This window comes from Schistocerca piceifrons, unplaced genomic scaffold, assembly GCF_021461385.2.
Source record: "Schistocerca piceifrons isolate TAMUIC-IGC-003096 unplaced genomic scaffold, iqSchPice1.1 HiC_scaffold_701, whole genome shotgun sequence".
Lineage (NCBI taxonomy): Eukaryota > Metazoa > Arthropoda > Insecta > Orthoptera > Acrididae > Schistocerca > Schistocerca piceifrons.
In genome coordinates this window covers 997655-1022652 of record NW_025728950.1, presented here as the reverse complement: position 1 = coordinate 1022652, position 24998 = coordinate 997655, and the positions used below count along the sequence as shown (strand labels likewise).

General features: G+C 49.0%; 1 non-coding gene and 7 pseudogenes across 1 annotated transcript; all 8 read left to right on the top strand.

Annotated features, from left to right (window-relative positions):
* Positions 1 to 303: 303 nt before the first annotated feature.
* On the top strand, positions 304 to 514 carry LOC124769493 (annotated as a pseudogene).
* A 3229-nt stretch (positions 515 to 3743) lies between these two features.
* LOC124769587 lies at positions 3744 to 3954 on the top strand (annotated as a pseudogene).
* Positions 3955 to 7187: 3233 nt separating this feature from the next.
* Positions 7188 to 7398, top strand: LOC124769586 (annotated as a pseudogene).
* Positions 7399 to 10631: 3233 nt separating this feature from the next.
* On the top strand, positions 10632 to 10842 carry LOC124769473 (annotated as a pseudogene).
* Positions 10843 to 14079: 3237 nt separating this feature from the next.
* Positions 14080 to 14290, top strand: LOC124769504 (annotated as a pseudogene).
* A 3239-nt stretch (positions 14291 to 17529) lies between these two features.
* Positions 17530 to 17740, top strand: LOC124769472 (annotated as a pseudogene).
* A 3256-nt stretch (positions 17741 to 20996) lies between these two features.
* Positions 20997 to 21187, top strand: LOC124769518. Its single transcript, XR_007013022.1, has one exon. It is a non-coding gene; the product is annotated as a U2 spliceosomal RNA (small nuclear RNA).
* A 3235-nt stretch (positions 21188 to 24422) lies between these two features.
* On the top strand, positions 24423 to 24633 carry LOC124769401 (annotated as a pseudogene).
* The last annotated feature ends 365 nt before the right edge of the window (positions 24634 to 24998 follow it).

Here is a 24998-nt window from a genome sequence, read left to right as displayed (position 1 = left end):
TTATTACTTCGTTAATTCTATGGGCGATGGGATTATCTCGCCAGTTTCGTTTGAGTGTGCTGCCGTCGCTGTTTTTTTTTTTATTTTGCCTTCATTTCTGTCTTTATTTATTTCTTTCTATTTAGTTTTTAACATCATCACTTGCTTCACACCTGGAGAGGGAGGTGTGTTTCTGAGTAGTGTGTCGTCGCCCCCAAGGCATAGCAGAGTATGCCTCCGCTTTTATTTTCGGTTTATGGCAATAAGTCTTGCTACTAACAACACCCTGCTTTACGTGCTGCGTCGACACTAGAGGATGGCGGCATTTTTGGAGAGGAAAAGGTAGGTCTATAGGGGAGGTAGGAGGGAAAAAAGTGTAGTATTTGTCTTATCAGCTTAATATCTGATAGGTCCTGCATCACACGACCAGAATATTACACTCATTTTTGGCTTATGACGGAGTGCTAGGGGCTTGCTCCACCTCTGTCGCGGGTTGGCCCGGCATTGAAGTACCGCCGGGATCGGCCCACCTAAAATTAATTAAAACACAGCCTGAAATGGGTTAACTTTCTGCAGTGATCAGATATTCCGCTGGTAGCAAAACTTGTCGTAGTTGTTGATGTGCCCAGTAGTTAGTTGCTTACACACCACGATTTCTTTTCATTAATTTAAGATTATCTTAAGAATTTTTTTTTTTTTTGCGGTTAGCCGGACGGCACTTGCAGCCGCATTACGCTAGGCTGGTAATTTATGGGGGCACAGGACAGTGCCTTCGGATGCCTCGTTAGCGTCTCTTATGGTCCGGGCACAGATAATTTTAATTAAATTTTTTGGAGTTATAACCTTAGCTCCTCGCGAACGTCGTCGTCGTCGCCGCCGCACGCACGCTGAATACGTGTGTACACACGCACACACACATATGCAGTAGGCGGTGGACGATGTAAGCACTCGGCTAGGTGTAGCTCGCGCCAGTATAGCTCGCACCGGCCTGACGCTGCTGTGGGGCGGCCTCACGGCTTCTCCACTGCCCTGGCAGCTAGCGGCGTTCAAATGGGAGTCGCAGTTTACTCCTTGACATGGAGGGTAGTACTGGGATGTTGACGAGTGATCTCGTATTTGGTCGTTCCTTCCGGCACTTGCCTTTGTGATGTTTTCGACGGTCGCCTGTTGCCATATCGGCCCGCACCACCGTGTGTCACTCCCACATGTGGAGCGCACACGCTGCAAGCATTTAGGCCCTGACACTGCGGTTTTTCATCTCTGGCGGTACTCCGCAAGGATACCGCCCTTCGATTGTGCCATTCCAGCACTAATCGAAGTGCTAGGTTTTCCGGCCTGTTAGGAGACCGCTTCTGCAAAACGTGCGAGGAGATGTTTGCTGGTTGCGAGCTACCCGCCGATTTTCTAGCTGTATGTATGGTCCTTAATCCAAAGGTCACAGGTCACTGTCGGGCTAAGGACGTGTTCTTAACACTGATTATAAGTTGGTGGCACGAAGTGTGGCTTCACATCTTAAACAGGTAATGAATAAGGTACACTGGCGTTTCGAATCGAACCACCTTCACCGCTGCTTCTATATACCGTGATGCTGTCTTACTCACCCACCGCCGACGCTCGAACCCCGGCTTCAATTGATCTCTAGATTTCGCCGGTGCCTTCTCCCATCCTTACCTGCTGGCCGTTATGTCGCGGAAGGGTTTCGGGGAGCACTTCATAAGAGACATCCGGCACTTCTTGGATGGAGCAAATTCCAGAATCATTGTGAACGGCTGCAGATCACGACCAATTCCCATCAGACGATCAGTTCGACAAGGCTGTCCCTTGTCAGTGTATTTTATCGCTTTGGCGCTGGACCCCATGCTGCGTGACATCGGATGGATGGTCGATGGTGTTCCTTTCCCAGGCGTCACCTTCCGCAGTGCGGCATACGCGGATGGTGTAGGTGTGTTTGTAGCAAACGCCAATGACATCGATTCGGTTCGCCGAGTCCTCCACGTTTATGAACGAGCATCCGGTGCCATGTTAAAATCCAACAAAATGGTGCTAATGCCACTAGGGCCACGATCATTGACCATCGAACGCCCATGCAACCGGATTGTAGGGGAACAACGTATCTTGGGTCTTGAGGTGACTGACTGTCCGCAGCGCATGTTAACACTCACGTGCAGGCGGATTCTCACGCGCATCAGAGGATTTTGCATGAGTCACACTGATCGACGACTCGACCTCCATCAACGAATCCAACTGATTAGTACATACATCCTATCACGGGCATAGTATGTAGCACAACTCCATACGCTACCGAAACAAACCAGCAGAGCCATCTCACAAACAGTATATTGCCTATTGTGGCGGCATGCACTATTCAAAGTTGATGCGCAGAATTGTACACTGCCAAAGGTCGATAGTGGCCTTGGACTCATTGACTTTCCCCGCAAATGTGCGGCAATCCTGATTCAAAGTATCGCCACTTTGCGTGAGATTGACCCAGGTGGTACAACAGCGGTGCTTTTCGACCGTTATCGCCCACAATCGGCGCGTGCACCAGTATGTTTGACACATATTCCATTCCGGATGACGACAGTCAAGGACTATTACCTCAATCAAAGTTACGTCCTAACAGTGGCCACCGACAAGGCACGCACATCGAAGCGCCTTTACTAGGCGCTTCGAGGCCAGCCCACACCACATAAATTGGAGGACAGACGACCGTCGGTCATCTGACACCAAGCTTGGGCTAATATCAACCACCCAGCCCTTCCCACAGAAGTTTCAGCGCTATGGTATCGCGTTGTAAACAATTTAATACCCACTAATCACCGCCTGGTGGCCATCCGCCTATGGCCCTCGGCTGCTTGCGGCCGATGTGGTGACGTAGACACCAGAGAGCATCGTCTCTTATGCCCTCACGTCACAGAAGTGTGGGACCTTGCACGTGTGCTATTAGCGCTGATCGGTGGGACTACACTGGACTATGTGTCAATCGACTGGTTCCTTACCCCTGATATTCAGACCAACCAACGAACACGACGTAACGCAATGGTGTGGCTCTTGGGCCACACCATTTTCACGATCTATGACCTTTGCCTCACCGATGCTGTCTCTTTCATGGACTACCTTTGGAGCCAGCATCGCCTGGCGGAATCTGACCGGAAATATACCATTACTTTTGCAAGATTTCTTAAAGTTGCAATGGTTCATGGTTATCAAAAGGTGTTCTGGGCTGACTAAGGCACCTCGTATAAGAATTGCCTGAGTGTACCCCTGGATCTTTGTCACTCAGACTTTCAAACTACCCTTGACTTACCCATACCCCAGATTTGATATTGGCCTTCAGGGCATCACTAGAGTAGACTGTTCTATGATACTGTTAATATGGAAATTGGTAACACGGAAATTGTGTGAACCTTGTATGAAAAATTATTGGAAAATTGGAAAACACATAATCTATCTTAAAGGATTATTACTTCGTTAATTCTATGGGCGATGGGATTATCTCGCCAGTTTCGTTTGAGTGTGCTGCCGTCGCTGTTTTTTTTTTTTATTTTGCCTTCATTTCTGTCTTTATTTATTTCTTTCTATTTAGTTTTTAACATCATCACTTGCTTCACACCTGGAGAGGGAGGTGTGTTTCTGAGTAGTGTGTCGTCGCCCCCAAGGCATAGCAGAGTATGCCTCCGCTTTTATTTTCGGTTTATGGCAATAAGTCTTGCTACTAACAACACCCTGCTTTACGTGCTGCGTCGACACTAGAGGATGGCGGCATTTTTGGAGAGGAAAAGGTAGGTCTATAGGGGAGGTAGGAGGGAAAAAAGTGTAGTATTTGTCTTATCAGCTTAATATCTGATACGTCCTGCATCACACGACCAGAATATTACACTCATTTTTGGCTTATGACGGAGTGCTAGGGGCTTGCTCCACCTCTGTCGCGAGTTGGCCCGGCATTGAAGTACCGCCGGGATCGGCCCACCTAAAATTAATTAAAACACAGCCTGAAATGGGTTAACTTTCTGCAGTGATCAGATATTCCGCTGGTAGCAAAACTTGTCGTAGTTGTTGATGTGCCCAGTAGTTAGTTGCTTACACACCACGATTTCTTTTCATTAATTTAAGATTATCTTAAGAATTTTTTTTTTTTTGCGGTTAGCTGGACGGCACTTGCAGCCGCATTACGCTAGGCTGGTAATTTATGGGGGCACAGGACAGTGCCTTCGGATGCCTCGTTAGCGTCTCTTATGGTCCGGGCACAGATAATTTTAATTAAATTTTTTGGAGTTATAACCTTAGCTCCTCGCGAACGTCGTCGTCGTCGTCGTCGCCGCCGCACGCACGCTGAATACGTGTGTACACACGCACACACACATATGCAGTAGGCGGTGGACGATGTGAGCACTCGGCTAGGTGTAGCTCGCGCCAGTATAGCTCGCACCGGCCTGACGCTGCTGTGGGGCGGCCTCACGGCTTCTCCACTGCCCTGGCAGCTAGCGGCGTTCAAATGGGAGTCGCAGTTTACTCCTCGACATGGAGGGTAGTACTGGGATGTTGACGAGTGATCTCGTATTTGGTCGTTCCTTCCGGCACTTGCCTTTGTGATGTTTTCGACGGTCGCCTGTTGCCATATCGGCCCGCACCACCGTGTGTCACTCCCACATGTGGAGCGCACACGCTGCAAGCATTTAGGCCCTGACACTGCGGTTTTTCATCTCTGGCGATACTCCGCAAGGATACCGCCCTTCGATTGTGCCATTCCAGCACTAATCGAAGTGCTAGGTTTTCCGGCCTGTTAGGAGACCGCTTCTGCAAAACGTGCGAGGAGATGTTTGCTGGTTGCGAGCTACCCGCCGATTTTCTAGCTGTATGTATGGTCCTTAATCCAAAGGTCACAGGTCACTGTCGGGCTAAGGACGTGTTCTTAACACTGATTATAAGTTGGTGGCACGAAGTGTGGCTTCACATCTTAAACAGGTAATGAATAAGGTACACTGGCGTTTCGAATCGAACCACCTTCACCGCTGCTTCTATATACCGTGATGCTGTCTTACTCACCCACCGCCGACGCTCGAACCCCGGCTTCAATTGATCTCTAGATTTCGCCGGTGCCTTCTCCCATCCTTACCTGCTGGCCGTTATGTCGCGGAAGGGTTTCGGGGAGCACTTCATAAGAGACATCCGGCACTTCTTGGATGGAGCAAATTCCAGAATCATTGTGAACGGCTGCAGATCACGACCAATTCCCATCAGACGATCAGTTCGACAAGGCTGTCCCTTGTCAGTGTATTTTATCGCTTTGGCGCTGGACCCCATGCTGCGTGACATCGGATGGATGGTCGATGGTGTTCCTTTCCCAGGCGTCACCTTCCGCAGTGCGGCATACGCGGATGGTGTAGGTGTGTTTGTAGCAAACGCCAATGACATCGATTCGGTTCGCCGAGTCCTCCACGTTTATGAACGAGCATCCGGTGCCATGTTAAAATCCAACAAAATGGTGCTAATGCCACTAGGGCCACGATCATTGACCATCGAACGCCCATGCAACCGGATTGTAGGGGAACAACGTATCTTGGGTCTTGAGGTGACTGACTGTCCGCAGCGCATGTTAACACTCACGTGCAGGCGGATTCTCACGCGCATCAGAGGATTTTGCATGAGTCACACTGATCGACGACTCGACCTCCATCAACGAATCCAACTGATTAGTACATACATCCTATCACGGGCATAGTATGTAGCACAACTCCATACGCTACCGAAACAAACCAGCAGAGCCATCTCACAAACAGTATATTGCCTATTGTGGCGGCATGCACTATTCAAAGTTGATGCGCAGAATTGTACACTGCCAAAGGTCGATAGTGGCCTTGGACTCATTGACTTTCCCCGCAAATGTGCGGCAATCCTGATTCAAAGTATCGCCACTTTGCGTGAGATTGACCCAGGTGGTACAACAGCGGTGCTTTTCGACCGTTGTCGCCCACAATCGGCGCGTGCACCAGTATGTTTGACACATATTCCATTCCGGATGACGACAGTCAAGGACTATTACCTCAATCAAAGTTACGTCCTAACAGTGGCCACCGACAAGGCACGCACATCGAAGCGCCTTTACTAGGCGCTTCGAGGCCAGCCCACACCACATAAATTGGAGGACAGACGACCGTCGGTCATCTGACACCAAGCTTGGGCTAATATCAACCACCCAGCCCTTCCCACAGAAGTTTCAGCGCTATGGTATCGCGTTGTAAACAATTTAATACCCACTAATCACCGCCTGGTGGCCATCCGCCTATGGCCCTCGGCTGCTTGCGGCCGATGTGGTGACGTAGACACCAGAGAGCATCGTCTCTTATGCCCTCACGTCACAGAAGTGTGGGACCTTGCACGTGTGCTATTAGCGCTGATCGGTGGGACTACACTGGACTATGTGTCAATCGACTGGTTCCTTACCCCTGATATTCAGACCAACCAACGAACACGACGTAACGCAATGGTGTGGCTCTTGGGCCACACCATTTTCACGATCTATGACCTTTGCCTCACCGATGCTGTCTCTTTCATGGACTACCTTTGGAGCCAGCATCGCCTGGCGGAATCTGACCGGAAATATACCATTACTTTTGCAAGATTTCTTAAAGTTGCAATGGTTCATGGTTATCAAAAGGTGTTCTGGGCTGACTAAGGCACCTCGTATAAGAATTGCCTGAGTGTACCCCTGGATCTTTGTCACTCAGACTTTCAAACTACCCTTGACTTACCCATACCCCAGATTTGATATTGGCCTTCAGGGCATCACTAGAGTAGACTGTTCTATGATACTGTTAATATGGAAATTGGTAACACGGAAATTGTGTGAACCTTGTATGAAAAATTATTGGAAAATTGGAAAACACATAATCTATCTTAAAGGATTATTACTTCGTTAATTCTATGGGCGATGGGATTATCTCGCCAGTTTCGTTTGAGTGTGCTGCCGTCGCTGTTTTTTTTTTTATTTTGCCTTCATTTCTGTCTTTATTTATTTCTTTCTATTTAGTTTTTAACATCATCACTTGCTTCACACCTGGAGAGGGAGGTGTGTTTCTGAGTAGTGTGTCGTCGCCCCCAAGGCATAGCAGAGTATGCCTCCGCTTTTATTTTCGGTTTATGGCAATAAGTCTTGCTACTAACAACACCCTGCTTTACGTGCTGCGTCGACACTAGAGGATGGCGGCATTTTTGGAGAGGAAAAGGTAGGTCTATAGGGGAGGTAGGAGGGAAAAAAGTGTAGTATTTGTCTTATCAGCTTAATATCTGATACGTCCTGCATCACACGACCAGAATATTACACTCATTTTTGGCTTATGACGGAGTGCTAGGGGCTTGCTCCACCTCTGTCGCGAGTTGGCCCGGCATTGAAGTACCGCCGGGATCGGCCCACCTAAAATTAATTAAAACACAGCCTGAAATGGGTTAACTTTCTGCAGTGATCAGATATTCCGCTGGTAGCAAAACTTGTCGTAGTTGTTGATGTGCCCAGTAGTTAGTTGCTTACACACCACGATTTCTTTTCATTAATTTAAGATTATCTTAAGAATTTTTTTTTTTTTGCGGTTAGCTGGACGGCACTTGCAGCCGCATTACGCTAGGCTGGTAATTTATGGGGGCACAGGACAGTGCCTTCGGATGCCTCGTTAGCGTCTCTTATGGTCCGGGCACAGATAATTTTAATTAAATTTTTTGGAGTTATAACCTTAGCTCCTCGCGAACGTCGTCGTCGTCGTCGTCGCCGCCGCACGCACGCTGAATACGTGTGTACACACGCACACACACATATGCAGTAGGCGGTGGACGATGTAAGCACTCGGCTAGGTGTAGCTCGCGCCAGTATAGCTCGCACCGGCCTGACGCTGCTGTGGGGCGGCCTCACGGCTTCTCCACTGCCCTGGCAGCTAGCGGCGTTCAAATGGGAGTCGCAGTTTACTCCTCGACATGGAGGGTAGTACTGGGATGTTGACGAGTGATCTCGTATTTGGTCGTTCCTTCCGGCACTTGCCTTTGTGATGTTTTCGACGGTCGCCTGTTGCCATATCGGCCCGCACCACCGTGTGTCACTCCCACATGTGGAGCGCACACGCTGCAAGCATTTAGGCCCTGACACTGCGGTTTTTCATCTCTGGCGGTACTCCGCAAGGATACCGCCCTTCGATTGTGCCATTCCAGCACTAATCGAAGTGCTAGGTTTTCCGGCCTGTTAGGAGACCGCTTCTGCAAAACGTGCGAGGAGATGTTTGCTGGTTGCGAGCTACCCGCCGATTTTCTAGCTGTATGTATGGTCCTTAATCCAAAGGTCACAGGTCACTGTCGGGCTAAGGACGTGTTCTTAACACTGATTATAAGTTGGTGGCACGAAGTGTGGCTTCACATCTTAAACAGGTAATGAATAAGGTACACTGGCGTTTCGAATCGAACCACCTTCACCGCTGCTTCTATATACCGTGATGCTGTCTTACTCACCCACCGCCGACGCTCGAACCCCGGCTTCAATTGATCTCTAGATTTCGCCGGTGCCTTCTCCCATCCTTACCTGCTGGCCGTTATGTCGCGGAAGGGTTTCGGGGAGCACTTCATAAGAGACATCCGGCACTTCTTGGATGGAGCAAATTCCAGAATCATTGTGAACGGCTGCAGATCACGACCAATTCCCATCAGACGATCAGTTCGACAAGGCTGTCCCTTGTCAGTGTATTTTATCGCTTTGGCGCTGGACCCCATGCTGCGTGACATCGGATGGATGGTCGATGGTGTTCCTTTCCCAGGCGTCACCTTCCGCAGTGCGGCATACGCGGATGGTGTAGGTGTGTTTGTAGCAAACGCCAATGACATCGATACGGTTCGCCGAGTCCTCCACGTTTATGAACGAGCATCCGGTGCCATGTTAAAATCCAACAAAATGGTGCTAATGCCACTAGGGCCACGATCATTGACCATCGAACGCCCATGCAACCGGATTGTAGGGGAACAACGTATCTTGGGTCTTGAGGTGACTGACTGTCCGCAGCGCATGTTAACACTCACGTGCAGGCGGATTCTCACGCGCATCAGAGGATTTTGCATGAGTCACACTGATCGACGACTCGACCTCCATCAACGAATCCAACTGATTAGTACATACATCCTATCACGGGCATAGTATGTAGCACAACTCCATACGCTACCGAAACAAACCAGCAGAGCCATCTCACAAACAGTATATTGCCTATTGTGGCGGCATGCACTATTCAAAGTTGATGCGCAGAATTGTACACTGCCAAAGGTCGATAGTGGCCTTGGACTCATTGACTTTCCCCGCAAATGTGCGGCAATCCTGATTCAAAGTATCGCCACTTTGCGTGAGATTGACCCAGGTGGTACAACAGCGGTGCTTTTCGACCGTTATCGCCCACAATCGGCGCGTGCACCAGTATGTTTGACACATATTCCATTCCGGATGACGACAGTCAAGGACTATTACCTCAATCAAAGTTACGTCCTAACAGTGGCCACCGACAAGGCACGCACATCGAAGCGCCTTTACTAGGCGCTTCGAGGCCAGCCCACACCACATAAATTGGAGGACAGACGACCGTCGGTCATCTGACACCAAGCTTGGGCTAATATCAACCACCCAGCCCTTCCCACAGAAGTTTCAGCGCTATGGTATCGCGTTGTAAACAATTTAATACCCACTAATCACCGCCTGGTGGCCATCCGCCTATGGCCCTCGGCTGCTTGCGGCCAATGTGGTGACGTAGACACCAGAGAGCATCGTCTCTTATGCCCTCACGTCACAGAAGTGTGGGACCTTGCACGTGTGCTATTAGCGCTGATCGGTGGGACTACACTGGACTATGTGTCAATCGACTGGTTCCTTACCCCTGATATTCAGACCAACCAACGAACACGACGTAACGCAATGGTGTGGCTCTTGGGCCACACCATTTTCACGATCTATGACCTTTGCCTCACCGATGCTGTCTCTTTCATGGACTACCTTTGGAGCCAGCATCGCCTGGCGGAATCTGACCGGAAATATACCATTACTTTTGCAAGATTTCTTAAAGTTGCAATGGTTCATGGTTATCAAAAGGTGTTCTGGGCTGACTAAGGCACCTCGTATAAGAATTGCCTGAGTGTACCCCTGGATCTTTGTCACTCAGACTTTCAAACTACCCTTGACTTACCCATACCCCAGATTTGATATTGGCCTTCAGGGCATCACTAGAGTAGACTGTTCTATGATACTGTTAATATGGAAATTGGTAACACGGAAATTGTGTGAACCTTGTATGAAAAATTATTGGAAAATTGGAAAACACATAATCTATCTTAAAGGATTATTACTTCGTTAATTCTATGGGCGATGGGATTATCTCGCCAGTTTCGTTTGAGTGTGCTGCCGTCGCTGTTTTTTTTTTTATTTTGCCTTCATTTCTGTCTTTATTTATTTCTTTCTATTTAGTTTTTAACATCATCACTTGCTTCACACCTGGAGAGGGAGGTGTGTTTCTGAGTAGTGTGTCGTCGCCCCCAAGGCATAGCAGAGTATGCCTCCGCTTTTATTTTCGGTTTATGGCAATAAGTCTTGCTACTAACAACACCCTGCTTTACGTGCTGCGTCGACACTAGAGGATGGCGGCATTTTTGGAGAGGAAAAGGTAGGTCTATAGGGGAGGTAGGAGGGAAAAAAGTGTAGTATTTGTCTTATCAGCTTAATATCTGATACGTCCTGCATCACACGACCAGAATATTACACTCATTTTTGGCTTATGACGGAGTGCTAGGGGCTTGCTCCACCTCTGTCGCGGGTTGGCCCGGCATTGAAGTACCGCCGGGATCGGCCCACCTAAAATTAATTAAAACACAGCCTGAAATGGGTTAACTTTCTGCAGTGATCAGATATTCCGCTGGTAGCAAAACTTGTCGTAGTTGTTGATGTGCCCAGTAGTTAGTTGCTTACACACCACGATTTCTTTTCATTAATTTAAGATTATCTTAAGAATTTTTTTTTTTTTGCGGTTAGCTGGACGGCACTTGCAGCCGCATTACGCTAGGCTGGTAATTTATGGGGGCACAGGACAGTGCCTTCGGATGCCTCGTTAGCGTCTCTTATGGTCCGGGCACAGATAATTTTAATTAAAATTTTTGGAGTTATTACCTTAGCTCCTCGCGAACGTCGTCGTCGTCGTCGTCGTCGCCGCCGCACGCACGCTGAATACGTGTGTACACACGCACACACACATATGCAGTAGGCGGTGGACGATGTGAGCACTCGGCTAGGTGTAGCTCGCGCCAGTATAGCTCGCACCGGCCTGACGCTGCTGTGGGGCGGCCTCACGGCTTCTCCACTGCCCTGGCAGCTAGCGGCGTTCAAATGGGAGTCGCAGTTTACTCCTCGACATGGAGGGTAGTACTGGGATGTTGACGAGTGATCTCGTATTTGGTCGTTCCTTCCGGCACTTGCCTTTGTGATGTTTTCGACGGTCGCCTGTTGCCATATCGGCCCGCACCACCGTGTGTCACTCCCACATGTGGAGCGCACACGCTGCAAGCATTTAGGCCCTGACACTGCGGTTTTTCATCTCTGGCGATACTCCGCAAGGATACCGCCCTTCGATTGTGCCATTCCAGCACTAATCGAAGTGCTAGGTTTTCCGGCCTGTTAGGAGACCGCTTCTGCAAAACGTGCGAGGAGATGTTTGCTGGTTGCGAGCTACCCGCCGATTTTCTAGCTGTATGTATAGTCCTTAATCCAAAGGTCACAGGTCACTGTCGGGCTAAGGACGTGTTCTTAACACTGATTATAAGTTGGTGGCACGAAGTGTGGCTTCACATCTTAAACAGGTAATGAATAAGGTACACTGGCGTTTCGAATCGAACCACCTTCACCGCTGCTTCTATATACCGTGATGCTGTCTTACTCACCCACCGCCGACGCTCGAACCCCGGCTTCAATTGATCTCTAGATTTCGCCGGTGCCTTCTCCCATCCTTACCTGCTGGCCGTTATGTCGCGGAAGGGTTTCGGGGAGCACTTCATAAGAGACATCCGGCACTTCTTGGATGGAGCAAATTCCAGAATCATTGTGAACGGCTGCAGATCACGACCAATTCCCATCAGACGATCAGTTCGACAAGGCTGTCCGTTGTCAGTGTATTTTATCGCTTTGGCGCTGGACCCCATGCTGCGTGACATCGGATGGATGGTCGATGGTGTTCCTTTCCCAGGCGTCACCTTCCGCAGTGCGGCATACGCGGATGGTGTAGGTGTGTTTGTAGCAAACGCCAATGACATCGATTCGGTTCGCCGAGTCCTCCACGTTTATGAACGAGCATCCGGTGCCATGTTAAAATCCAACAAAATGGTGCTAATGCCACTAGGGCCACGATCATTGACCATCGAACGCCCATGCAACCGGATTGTAGGGGAACAACGTATCTTGGGTCTTGAGGTGACTGACTGTCCGCAGCGCATGTTAACACTCACGTGCAGGCGGATTCTCACGCGCATCAGAGGATTTTGCATGAGTCACACTGATCGACGACTCGACCTCCATCAACGAATCCAACTGATTAGTACATACATCCTATCACGGGCATAGTATGTAGCACAACTCCATACGCTACCGAAACAAACCAGCAGAGCCATCTCACAAACAGTATATTGCCTATTGTGGCGGCATGCACTATTCAAAGTTGATGCGCAGAATTGTACACTGCCAAAGGTCGATAGTGGCCTTGGACTCATTGACTTTCCCCGCAAATGTGCGGCAATCCTGATTCAAAGTATCGCCACTTTGCGTGAGATTGACCCAGGTGGTACAACAGCGGTGCTTTTCGACCGTTATCGCCCACAATCGGCGCGTGCACCAGTATGTTTGACACATATTCCATTCCGGATGACGACAGTCAAGGACTATTACCTCAATCAAAGTTACGTCCTAACAGTGGCCACCGACAAGGCACGCACATCGAAGCGCCTTTACTAGGCGCTTCGAGGCCAGCCCACACCACATAAATTGGAGGACAGACGACCGTCGGTCATCTGACACCAAGCTTGGGCTAATATCAACCACCCAGCCCTTCCCACAGAAGTTTCAGCGCTATGGTATCGCGTTGTAAACAATTTAATACCCACTAATCACCGCCTGGTGGCCATCCGCCTATGGCCCTCGGCTGCTTGCGGCCGATGTGGTGACGTAGACACCAGAGAGCATCGTCTCTTATGCCCTCACGTCACAGAAGTGTGGGACCTTGCACGTGTGCTATTAGCGCTGATCGGTGGGACTACACTGGACTATGTGTCAATCGACTGGTTCCTTACCCCTGATATTCAGACCAACCAACGAACACGACGTAACGCAATGGTGTGGCTCTTGGGCCACACCATTTTCACGATCTATGACCTTTGCCTCACCGATGCTGTCTCTTTCATGGACTACCTTTGGAGCCAGCATCGCCTGGCGGAATCTGACCGGAAATATACCATTACTTTTGCAAGATTTCTTAAAGTTGCAATGGTTCATGGTTATCAAAAGGTGTTCTGGGCTGACTAAGGCACCTCGTATAAGAATTGCCTGAGTGTACCCCTGGATCTTTGTCACTCAGACTTTCAAACTACCCTTGACTTACCCATACCCCAGATTTGATATTGGCCTTCAGGGCATCACTAGAGTAGACTGTTCTATGATACTGATAATATGGAAATTGGTAACACGGAAATTGTGTGAACCTTGTATGAAAAATTATTGGAAAATTGGAAAACACATAATCTATCTTAAAGGATTATTACTTCGTTAATTCTATGGGCGATGGGATTATCTCGCCAGTTTCGTTTGAGTGTGCTGCCGTCGCTGTTTTTTTTTTTTATTTTGCCTTCATTTCTGTCTTTATTTATTTCTTTCTATTTAGTTTTTAACATCATCACTTGCTTCACACCTGGAGAGGGAGGTGTGTTTCTGAGTAGTGTGTCGTCGCCCCCAAGGCATAGCAGAGTATGCCTCCGCTTTTATTTTCGGTTTATGGCAATAAGTCTTGCTACTAACAACACCCTGCTTTACGTGCTGCGTCGACACTAGAGGATGGCGGCATTTTTGGAGAGGAAAAGGTAGGTCTATAGGGGAGGTAGGAGGGAAAAAAGTGTAGTATTTGTCTTATCAGCTTAATATCTGATACGTCCTGCATCACACGACCAGAATATTACACTCATTTTTGGCTTATGACGGAGCGCTAGGGGCTTGCTCCACCTCTGTCGCGGGTTGGCCCGGCATTGAAGTACCGCCGGGATCGGCCCACCTAAAATTAATTAAAACACAGCCTGAAATGGGTTAACTTTCTGCAGTGATCAGATATTCCGCTGGTAGCAAAACTTGTCGTAGTTGTTGATGTGCCCAGTAGTTAGTTGCTTACACACCACGATTTCTTTTCATTAATTTAAGATTATCTTAAGAATTTTTTTTTTTTGCGGTTAGCTGGACGGCACTTGCAGCCGCATTACGCTAGGCTGGTAATTTATGGGGGCACAGGACAGTGCCTTCGGATGCCTCGTTAGCGTCTCTTATGGTCCGGGCAGAGATAATTTTAATTAAAATTTTTGGAGTTATTACCTTAGCTCCTCGCGAACGTCGTCGTCGTCGTCGTCGTCGTCGTCGCCGCCGCACGCACGCTGAATACGTGTGTACACACGCACACACACATATGCAGTAGGCGGTGGACGATGTAAGCACTCGGCTAGGTGTAGCTCGCGCCAGTATAGCTCGCACCGGCCTGACGCTGCTGTGGGGCGGCCTCACGGCTTCTCCACTGCCCTGGCAGCTAGCGGCGTTCAAATGGGAGTCGCAGTTTACTCCTCGACATGGAGGGTAGTACTGGGATGTTGACGAGTGATCTCGTATTTGGTCGTTCCTTCCGGCACTTGCCTTTGTGATGTTTTCGACGGTCGCCTGTTGCCATATCGGCCCGCACCACCGTGTGTCACTCCCACATGTGGAGCGCACACGCTGCAAGCATTTAGGCCCTGACACTGCGGTTTTTCATCTCTGGCGATACTCCGCAAGGATACCGCCCTTCGATTGTGCCATTCCAGCACTAATCGAAGTGCTAGGTTTTCCGGCCTGTTAGGAGACCGCTTCTGCAAAACGTGCGAGGAGATGTTTGCTGGTTGCGAGCTACCCGCCGATTTTCTAGCTGTATGTATGGTCCTTAATCCAAAGGTCACAGGTCACTGTCGGGCTAAGGACGTGTTCTTAACACTGATTGTAAGTTGGTGGCACGAAGTGTGGCTTCACATCTTAAACAGGTAATGAATAAGGTACACTGGCGTTTCGAATCGAACCACCTTCACCGCTGCTTCTATATACCGTGATGCTGTCTTACTCACCCACCGCCGACGCTCGAACCCCGGCTTCAATTGATCTCTAGATTTCGCCGGTGCCTTCTCCCATCCTTACCTGCTGGCCGTTATGTCGCGGAAGGGTTTCGGGGAGCACTTCATAAGAGACATCCGGCACTTCTTGGATGGAGCAAATTCCAGAATCATTGTGAACGGCTGCAGATCACGACCAATTCCCATCAGACGATTAGTTCGACAAGGCTGTCCCTTGTCAGTGTATTTTATCGCTTTGGCGCTGGACCCCATGCTGCGTGACATCGGATGGATGGTCGATGGTGTTCCTTTCCCAGGCGTCACCTTCCGCAGTGCGGCATACGCGGATGGTGTAGGTGTGTTTGTAGCAAACGCCAATGACATCGATTCGGTTCGCCGAGTCCTCCACGTTTATGAACGAGCATCCGGTGCCATGTTAAAATCCAACAAAATGGTGCTAATGCCACTAGGGCCACGATCATTGACCATCGAACGCCCATGCAACCGGATTGTAGGGGAACAACGTATCTTGGGTCTTGAGGTGACTGAGTGTCCGCAGCGCATGTTAACACTCACGTGCAGGCGGATTCTCACGTGCATCAGAGTATTTTGCATGAGTCACACTGATCGACGACTCGACCTCCATCAACGAATCCAACTGATTAGTACATACATCCTATCACGGGCATAGTATGTAGCACAACTCCATACGCTACCGAAACAAACCAGCAGAGCCATCTCACAAACAGTATATTGCCTATTGTGGCGGCATGCACTATTCAAAGTTGATGCGCAGAATCGTACACTGCCAAAGGTCGATAGTGGCCTTGGACTCATTGACTTTCCCCGCAAATGTGCGGCAATCCTGATTCAAAGTATCGCCACTTTGCGTGAGATTGACCCAGGTGGTACAACAGCGGTGCTTTTCGACCGTTATCGCCCACAATCGGCGCGTGCACCAGTATGTTTGACACATATTCCATTCCGGATGACGACAGTCAAGGACTATTACCTCAATCAAAGTTACGTCCTAACAGTGGCCACCGACAAGGCACGCACATCGAAGCGCCTTTACTAGGCGCTTCGAGGCCAGCCCACACCACATAAATTGGAGGACAACGACCGTCGGTCATCTGACACCAAGCTTGGGCTAATATCAACCACCCAGCCCTTCCCACAGAAGTTTCAGCGCTATGGTATCGCGTTGTAAACAATTTAATACCCACTAATCACCGCCTGGTGGCCATCCGCCTATGGCCCTCGGCTGCTTGCGGCCGATGTGGTGACGTAGACACCAGAGAGCATCGTCTCTTATGCCCTCACGTCACAGAAGTGTGGGACCTTGCACGTGTGCTATTAGCGCTGATCGGTGGGACTACACTGGACTATGTGTCAATCGACTGGTTCCTTACCCCTGATATTCAGACCAACCAACGAACACGACGTAACGCAATGGTGTGGCTCTTGGGCCACACCATTTTCACGATCTATGACCTTTGCCTCACCGATGCTGTCTCTTTCATGGACTACCTTTGGAGCCAGCATCGCCTGGCGGAATCTGACCGGAAATATACCATTACTTTTGCAAGATTTCTTAAAGTTGCAATGGTTCATGGTTATCAAAAGGTGTTCTGGGCTGACTAAGGCACCTCGTATAAGAATTGCCTGAGTGTACCCCTGGATCTTTGTCACTCAGACTTTCAAACTACCCTTGACTTACCCATACCCCAGATTTGATATTGGCCTTCAGGGCATCACTAGAGTAGACTGTTCTATGATACTGTTAATATGGAAATTGGTAACACGGAAATTGTGTGAACCTTGTATGAAAAATTATTGGAAAATTGGAAAACACATAATCTATCTTAAAGGATTATTACTTCGTTAATTCTATGGGCGATGGGATTATCTCGCCAGTTTCGTTTGACTGTGCTGCCGTCGCTGTTTTTTTTTTATTTTGCCTTCATTTCTGTCTTTATTTATTTCTTTCTATTTAGTTTTTAACATCATCACTTGCTTCACACCTGGAGAGGGAGGTGTGTTTCTGAGTAGTGTGTCGTCGCCCCCAAGGCATAGCAGAGTATGCCTCCGCTTTTATTTTCGGTTTATGGCAATAAGTCTTGCTACTAACAACACCCTGCTTTACGTGCTGCGTCGACACTAGAGGATGGCGGCATTTTTGGAGAGGAAAAGGTAGGTCTATAGGGGAGGTAGGAGGGAAAAAAGTGTAGTATTTGTCTTATCAGCTTAATATCTGATACGTCCTGCATCACACGACCAGAATATTACACTCATTTTTGGCTTATGACGGAGTGCTAGGGGCTTGCTCCACCTCTGTCGCGGGTTGGCCCGGCATTGAAGTACCGCCGGGATCGGCCCACCTAAAATTAATTAAAACACAGCCTGAAATGGGTTAACTTTCTGCAGTGATCAGATATTCCGCTGGTAGCAAAACTTGTCGTAATTGTTGATGTGCCCAGTAGTTAGTTGCTTACACACCACGATTTCTTTTCATTAATTTAAGATTATCTTAAGAATTTTTTTTCTTTTGCGGTTAGCTGGACGGCACTTGCAGCCGCATTACGCTAGGCTGGTAATTTATGGGGGCACAGGACAGTACCTTCGGATGCCTCGTTAGCGTCTCTTATGGTCCGGGCACAGATAATTTTAATTAAATTTTTTGGAGTCATAACCTTAGCACCTCGCGAACGTCGTCGTCGTCGTCGTCGTCGCCGCCGCACGCACGCTGAATACGTGTGTACACACGCACACACACATATGCAGTAGGCGGTGGACGATGTAAGCACTCGGCTAGGTGTAGCTCGCGCCAGTATAGCTCGCACCGGCCTGACGCTGCTGTGGGGCGGCCTCACGGCTTCTCCACTGCCCTGGCAGCTAGCGGCGTTCAAATGGGTGTCGCAGTTTACTCCTCGACATGGAGGGTAGTACTGGGATGTTGACGAGTGATCTCGTATTTGGTCGTTCCTTCCGGCACTTGCCTTTGTGATGTTTTCGACGGTCGCCTGTTGCCATATCGGCCCGCACCACCGTGTGTCACTCCCACATGTGGAGCGCACACGCTGCAAGCACTTAGGCCCTGACACTGCGGTTTTTCATCTCTGGCGGTACTCCGCAAGGATACCGCCCTTCGATTGTGCCATTCCAGCACTAATCGAAGTGCTAGGTTTTCCGGCCTGTTAGGAGACCGCTTCTGCAAAACGTGCGAGGAGATGTTTGCTGGTTGCGAGCTACCCGCCGATTTTCTAGCTGTATGTATGGTCCTTAATCCAAAGGTCACAGGTTACTGTCGGGCTAAGGACGTGTTCTTAACACTGATTATAAGTTGGTGGCACGAAGTGTGGCTTCACATCTTAAACAGGTAATGAATAAGGTACACTGGCGTTTCGAATCGAACCACCTTCACCGCTGCTTCTATATACCGTGATGCTGTCTTACTCACCCACCGCCGACGCTCGAACCCCGGCTTCAATTGATCTCTAGATTTCGCCGGTGCCTTCTCCCATCCTTACCTGCTGGCCGTTATGTCGCGGAAGGGTTTCGGGGAGCACTTCATAAGAGACATCCGGCACTTCTTGGATGGAGCAAATTCCAGAATCATTGTGAACGGCTGCAGATCACGACCAATTCCCATCAGACGATCAGTTCGACAAGGCTGTCCCTTGTCAGTGTATTTTATCGCTTTGGCGCTGGACCCCATGCTGCGTGACATCGGATGGATGGTCGATGGTGTCCCTTTCCCAGGCGTCACCTTCCGCAGTGCGGCATACGCGGATGGTGTAGGTGTGTTTGTAGCAAACGCCAATGACATCGATTCGGTTCGCCGAGTCCTCCACGTTTATGAACGAGCATCCGGTGCCATGTTAAAATCCAACAAAATGGTGCTAATGCCACTAGGGCCACGATCATTGACCATCGAACGCCCATGCAACCGGATTGTAGGGGAACAACGTATCTTGGGTCTTGAGGTGACTGACTGTCCGCAGCGCATGTTAACACTCACGTGCAGGCGGATTCTCACGCGCATCAGAGGATTTTGCATGAGTCACACTGATCGACGACTCGACCTCCATCAACGAATCCAACTGATTAGTACATACATCCTATCACGGGCATAGTATGTAGCACAACTCCATACGCTACCGAAACAAACCAGCAGAGCCATCTCACAAACAGTATATTGCCTATTGTGGCGGCATGCACTATTCAAAGTTGATGCGCAGAATCGTACACTGCCAAAGGTCGATAGTGGCCTTGGACTCATTGACTTTCCCCGCAAATGTGCGGCAATCCTGATTCAAAGTATCGCCACTTTGCGTGAGATTGACCCAGGTGGTACAACAGCGGTGCTTTTCGACCGTTATCGCCCACAATCGGCGCGTGCACCAGTATGTTTGACACATATTCCATTCCGGATGACGACAGTCAAGGACTATTACCTCAATCAAAGTTACGTCCTAACAGTGGCCACCGACAAGGCACGCACATCGAAGCGCCTTTACTAGGCGCTTCGAGGCCAGCCCACACCACATAAATTGGAGGACAACGACCGTCGGTCATCTGACACCAAGCTTGGGCTAATATCAACCACCCAGCCCTTCCCACAGAAGTTTCAGCGCTATGGTATCGCGTTGTAAACAATTTAATACCCACTAATCACCGCCTGGTGGCCATCCGCCTATGGCCCTCGGCTGCTTGCGGCCGATGTGGTGACGTAGACACCAGAGAGCATCGTCTCTTATGCCCTCACGTCACAGAAGTGTGGGACCTTGCACGTGTGCTATTAGCGCTGATCGGTGGGACTACACTGGACTATGTGTCAATCGACTGGTTCCTTACCCCTGATATTCAGACCAACCAACGAACACGACGTAACGCAATGGTGTGGCTCTTGGGCCACACCATTTTCACGATCTATGACCTTTGCCTCACCGATGCTGTCTCTTTCATGGACTACCTTTGGAGCCAGCATCGCCTGGCGGAATCTGACCGGAAATATACCATTACTTTTGCAAGATTTCTTAAAGTTGCAATGGTTCATGGTTATCAAAAGGTGTTCTGGGCTGACTAAGGCACCTCGTATAAGAATTGCCTGAGTGTACCCCTGGATCTTTGTCACTCAGACTTTCAAACTACCCTTGACTTACCCATACCCCAGATTTGATATTGGCCTTCAGGGCATCACTAGAGTAGACTGTTCTATGATACTGTTAATATGGAAATTGGTAACACGGAAATTGTGTGAACCTTGTATGAAAAATTATTGGAAAATTGGAAAACACATAATCTATCTTAAAGGATTATTACTTCGTTAATTCTATGGGCGATGGGATTATCTCGCCAGTTTCGTTTGACTGTGCTGCCGTCGCTGTTTTTTTTTTTTATTTTGCCTTCATTTCTGTCTTTATTTATTTCTTTCTATTTAGTTTTTAACATCATCACTTGCTTCACACCTGGAGAGGGAGGTGTGTTTCTGAGTAGTGTGTCGTCGCCCCCAAGGCATAGCAGAGTATGCCTCCGCTTTTATTTTCGGTTTATGGCAATAAGTCTTGCTACTAACAACACCCTGCTTTACGTGCTGCGTCGACACTAGAGGATGGAGGCATTTTTGGAGAGGAAAAGGTAGGTCTATAGGGGAGGTAGGAGGGAAAAAAGTGTAGTATTTGTCTTATCAGCTTAATATCTGATACGTCCTGCATCACACGACCAGAATATTACACTCATTTTTGGCTTATGACGGAGTGCTAGGGGCTTGCTCCACCTCTGTCGCGGGTTGGCCCGGCATTGAAGTACCGCCGGGATCGGCCCACCTAAAATTAATTAAAACACAGCCTGAAATGGGTTAACTTTCTGCAGTGATCAGATATTCCGCTGGTAGCAAAACTTGTCGTAGTTGTTGATGTGCCCAGTAGTTAGTTGCTTACACACCACGATTTCTTTTCATTAATTTAAGATTATCTTAAGAATTTTTTTTCTTTTGCGGTTAGCTGGACGGCACTTGCAGCCGCATTACGCTAGGCTGGTAATTTATGGGGGCACAGGACAGTACCTTCGGATGCCTCGTTAGCGTCTCTTATGGTCCGGGCACAGATAATTTTAATTAAATTTTTTGGAGTCATAACCTTAGCACCTCGCGAACGTCGTCGTCGTCGTCGTCGTCGCCGCCGCACGCACGCTGAATACGTGTGTACACACGCACACACACATATGCAGTAGGCGGTGGACGATGTAAGCACTCGGCTAGGTGTAGCTCGCGCCAGTATAGCTCGCACCGGCCTGACGCTGCTGTGGGGCGGCCTCACGGCTTCTCCACTGCCCTGGCAGCTAGCGGCGTTCAAATGGGAGTCGCAGTTTACTCCTCGACATGGAGGGTAGTACTGGGATGTTGACGAGTGATCTCGTATTTGGTCGTTCCTTCCGGCACTTGCCTTTGTGATGTTTTCGACGGTCGCCTGTTGCCATATCGGCCCGCACCACCGTGTGTCACTCCCACATGTGGAGCGCACACGCTGCAAGCACTTAGGCCCTGACACTGCGGTTTTTCATCTCTGGCGGTACTCCGCAAGGATACCGCCCTTCGATTGTGCCATTCCAGCACTAATCGAAGTGCTAGGTTTTCCGGCCTGTTAGGAGACCGCTTCTGCAAAACGTGCGAGGAGATGTTTGCTGGTTGCGAGCTACCCGCCGATTTTCTAGCTGTATGTATGGTCCTTAATCCAAAGGTCACAGGTTACTGTCGGGCTAAGGACGTGTTCTTAACACTGATTATAAGTTGGTGGCACGAAGTGTGGCTTCACATCTTAAACAGGTAATGAATAAGGTACACTGGCGTTTCGAATCGAACCACCTTCACCGCTGCTTCTATATACCGTGATGCTGTCTTACTCACCCACCGCCGACGCTCGAACCCCGGCTTCAATTGATCTCTAGATTTCGCCGGTGCCTTCTCCCATCCTTACCTGCTGGCCGTTATGTCGCGGAAGGGTTTCGGGGAGCACTTCATAAGAGACATCCGGCACTTCTTGGATGGAGCAAATTCCAGAATCATTGTGAACGGCTGCAGATCACGACCAATTCCCATCAGACGATCAGTTCGACAAGGCTGTCCCTTGTCAGTGTATTTTATCGCTTTGGCGCTGGACCCCATGCTGCGTGACATCGGATGGATGGTCGATGGTGTCCCTTTCCCAGGCGTCACCTTCCGCAGTGCGGCATACGCGGATGGTGTAGGTGTGTTTGTAGCAAACGCCAATGACATCGATTCGGTTCGCCGAGTCCTCCACGTTTATGAACGAGCATCCGGTGCCATGTTAAAATCCAACAAAATGGTGCTAATGCCACTAGGGCCACGATCATTGACCATCGAACGCCCATGCAACCGGATTGTAGGGGAACAACGTATCTTGGGTCTTGAGGTGACTGACTGTCCGCAGCGCATGTTAACACTCACGTGCAGGCGGATTCTCACGCGCATCAGAGGATTTTGCATGAGTCACACTGATCGACGACTCGACCTCCATCAACGAATCCAACTGATTAGTACATACATCCTATCACGGGCATAGTATGTAGCACAACTCCATACGCTACCGAAACAAACCAGCAGAGCCATCTCACAAACAGTATATTGCCTATTGTGGCGGCATGCACTATTCAAAGTTGATGCGCAGAATCGTACACTGCCAAAGGTCGATAGTGGCCTTGGACTCATTGACTTTCCCCGCAAATGTGCGGCAATCCTGATTCAAAGTATCGCCACTTTGCGTGAGATTGACCCAGGTGGTACAACAGCGGTGCTTTTCGACCGTTATCGCCCACAATCGGCGCGTGCACCAGTATGTTTGACACATATTCCATTCCGGATGACGACAGTCAAGGACTATTACCTCAATCAAAGTTACGTCCTAACAGTGGCCACCGACAAGGCACGCACATCGAAGCGCCTTTACTAGGCGCTTCGAGGCCAGCCCACACCACATAAATTGGAGGACAGACGACCGTCGGTCATCTGACACCAAGCTTGGGCTAATATCAACCACCCAGCCCTTCCCACAGAAGTTTCAGCGCTATGGTATCGCGTTGTAAACAATTTAATACCCACTAATCACCGCCTGGTGGCCATCCGCCTATGGCCCTCGGCTGCTTGCGGCCGATGTGGTGACGTAGACACCAGAGAGCATCGTCTCTTATGCCCTCACGTCACAGAAGTGTGGGACCTTGCACGTGTGCTATTAGCGCTGATCGGTGGGACTACACTGGACTATGTGTCAATCGACTGGTTCCTTACCCCTGATATTCAGACCAACCAACGAACACGACGTAACGCAATGGTGTGGCTCTTGGGCCACACCATTTTCACGATCTATGACCTTTGCCTCACCGATGCTGTCTCTTTCATGGACTACCTTTGGAGCCAGCATCGCCTGGCGGAATCTGACCGGAAATATACCATTACTTTTGCAAGATTTCTTAAAGTTGCAATGGTTCATGGTTATCAAAAGGTGTTCTGGGCTGACTAAGGCACCTCGTATAAGAATTGCCTGAGTGTACCCCTGGATCTTTGTCACTCAGACTTTCAAACTACCCTTGACTTACCCATACCCCAGATTTGATATTGGCCTTCAGGGCATCACTAGAGTAGACTGTTCTATGATACTGTTAATATGGAAATTGGTAACACGGAAATTGTGTGAACCTTGTATGAAAAATTATTGGAAAATTGGAAAACACATAATCTGTCTTAAAGGATTATTACTTCGTTAATTCTATGGGCGATGGGATTATCTCGCCAGTTTCGTCTGAGTGTGCTGCCGTCGCTGTTTTTTTTTTATTTTGCCTTCATTTCTGTCTTTATTTATTTCTTTCTATTTAGTTTTTAACATCATCACTTGCTTCACACCTGGAGAGGGAGGTGTGTTTCTGAGTAGTGTGTCGTCGCCCCCAAGGCATAGCAGAGTATGCCTCCGCTTTTATTTTCGGTTTATGGCAATAAGTCTTGCTACTAACAACACCCTGCTTTACGTGCTGCGTCGACACTAGAGGATGGCGGCATTTTTGGAGAGGAAAAGGTAGGTCTATAGGGGAGGTAGAAGGGAAAAAAGTGTAGTATTTGTCTTATCAGCTTAATATCTGATACGTCCTGCATCACACGACCAGAATATTACACTCATTTTTGGCTTATGACGGAGTGCTAGGGGCTTGCTCCACCTCTGTCGCGGGTTGGCCCGGCATTGAAGTACCGCCGGGATCGGCCCACCTAAAATTAATTAAAACACAGCCTGAAATGGGTTAACTTTCTGCAGTGATCAGATATTCCGCTGGTAGCAAAACTTGTCGTAATTGTTGATGTGCCCAGTAGTTAGTTGCTTACACACAACGATTTCTTTTCATTAATTTAAGATTATCTTAAGAATTTTTTTTTTTTTGCGGTTAGCTGGACGGCACTTGCAGCCGCATTACGCTAGGCTGGTAATTTATGGGGGCACAGGACAGTGCCTTCGGATGCCTCGTTAGCGTCTCTTATGGTCCGGGCACAGATAATTTTAATTAAATTTTTTGGAGTTATAACCTTAGCTCTTCGCGAACGTCGTCGTCGTCGTCGTCGTCGTCGCCGCCGCACGCACGCT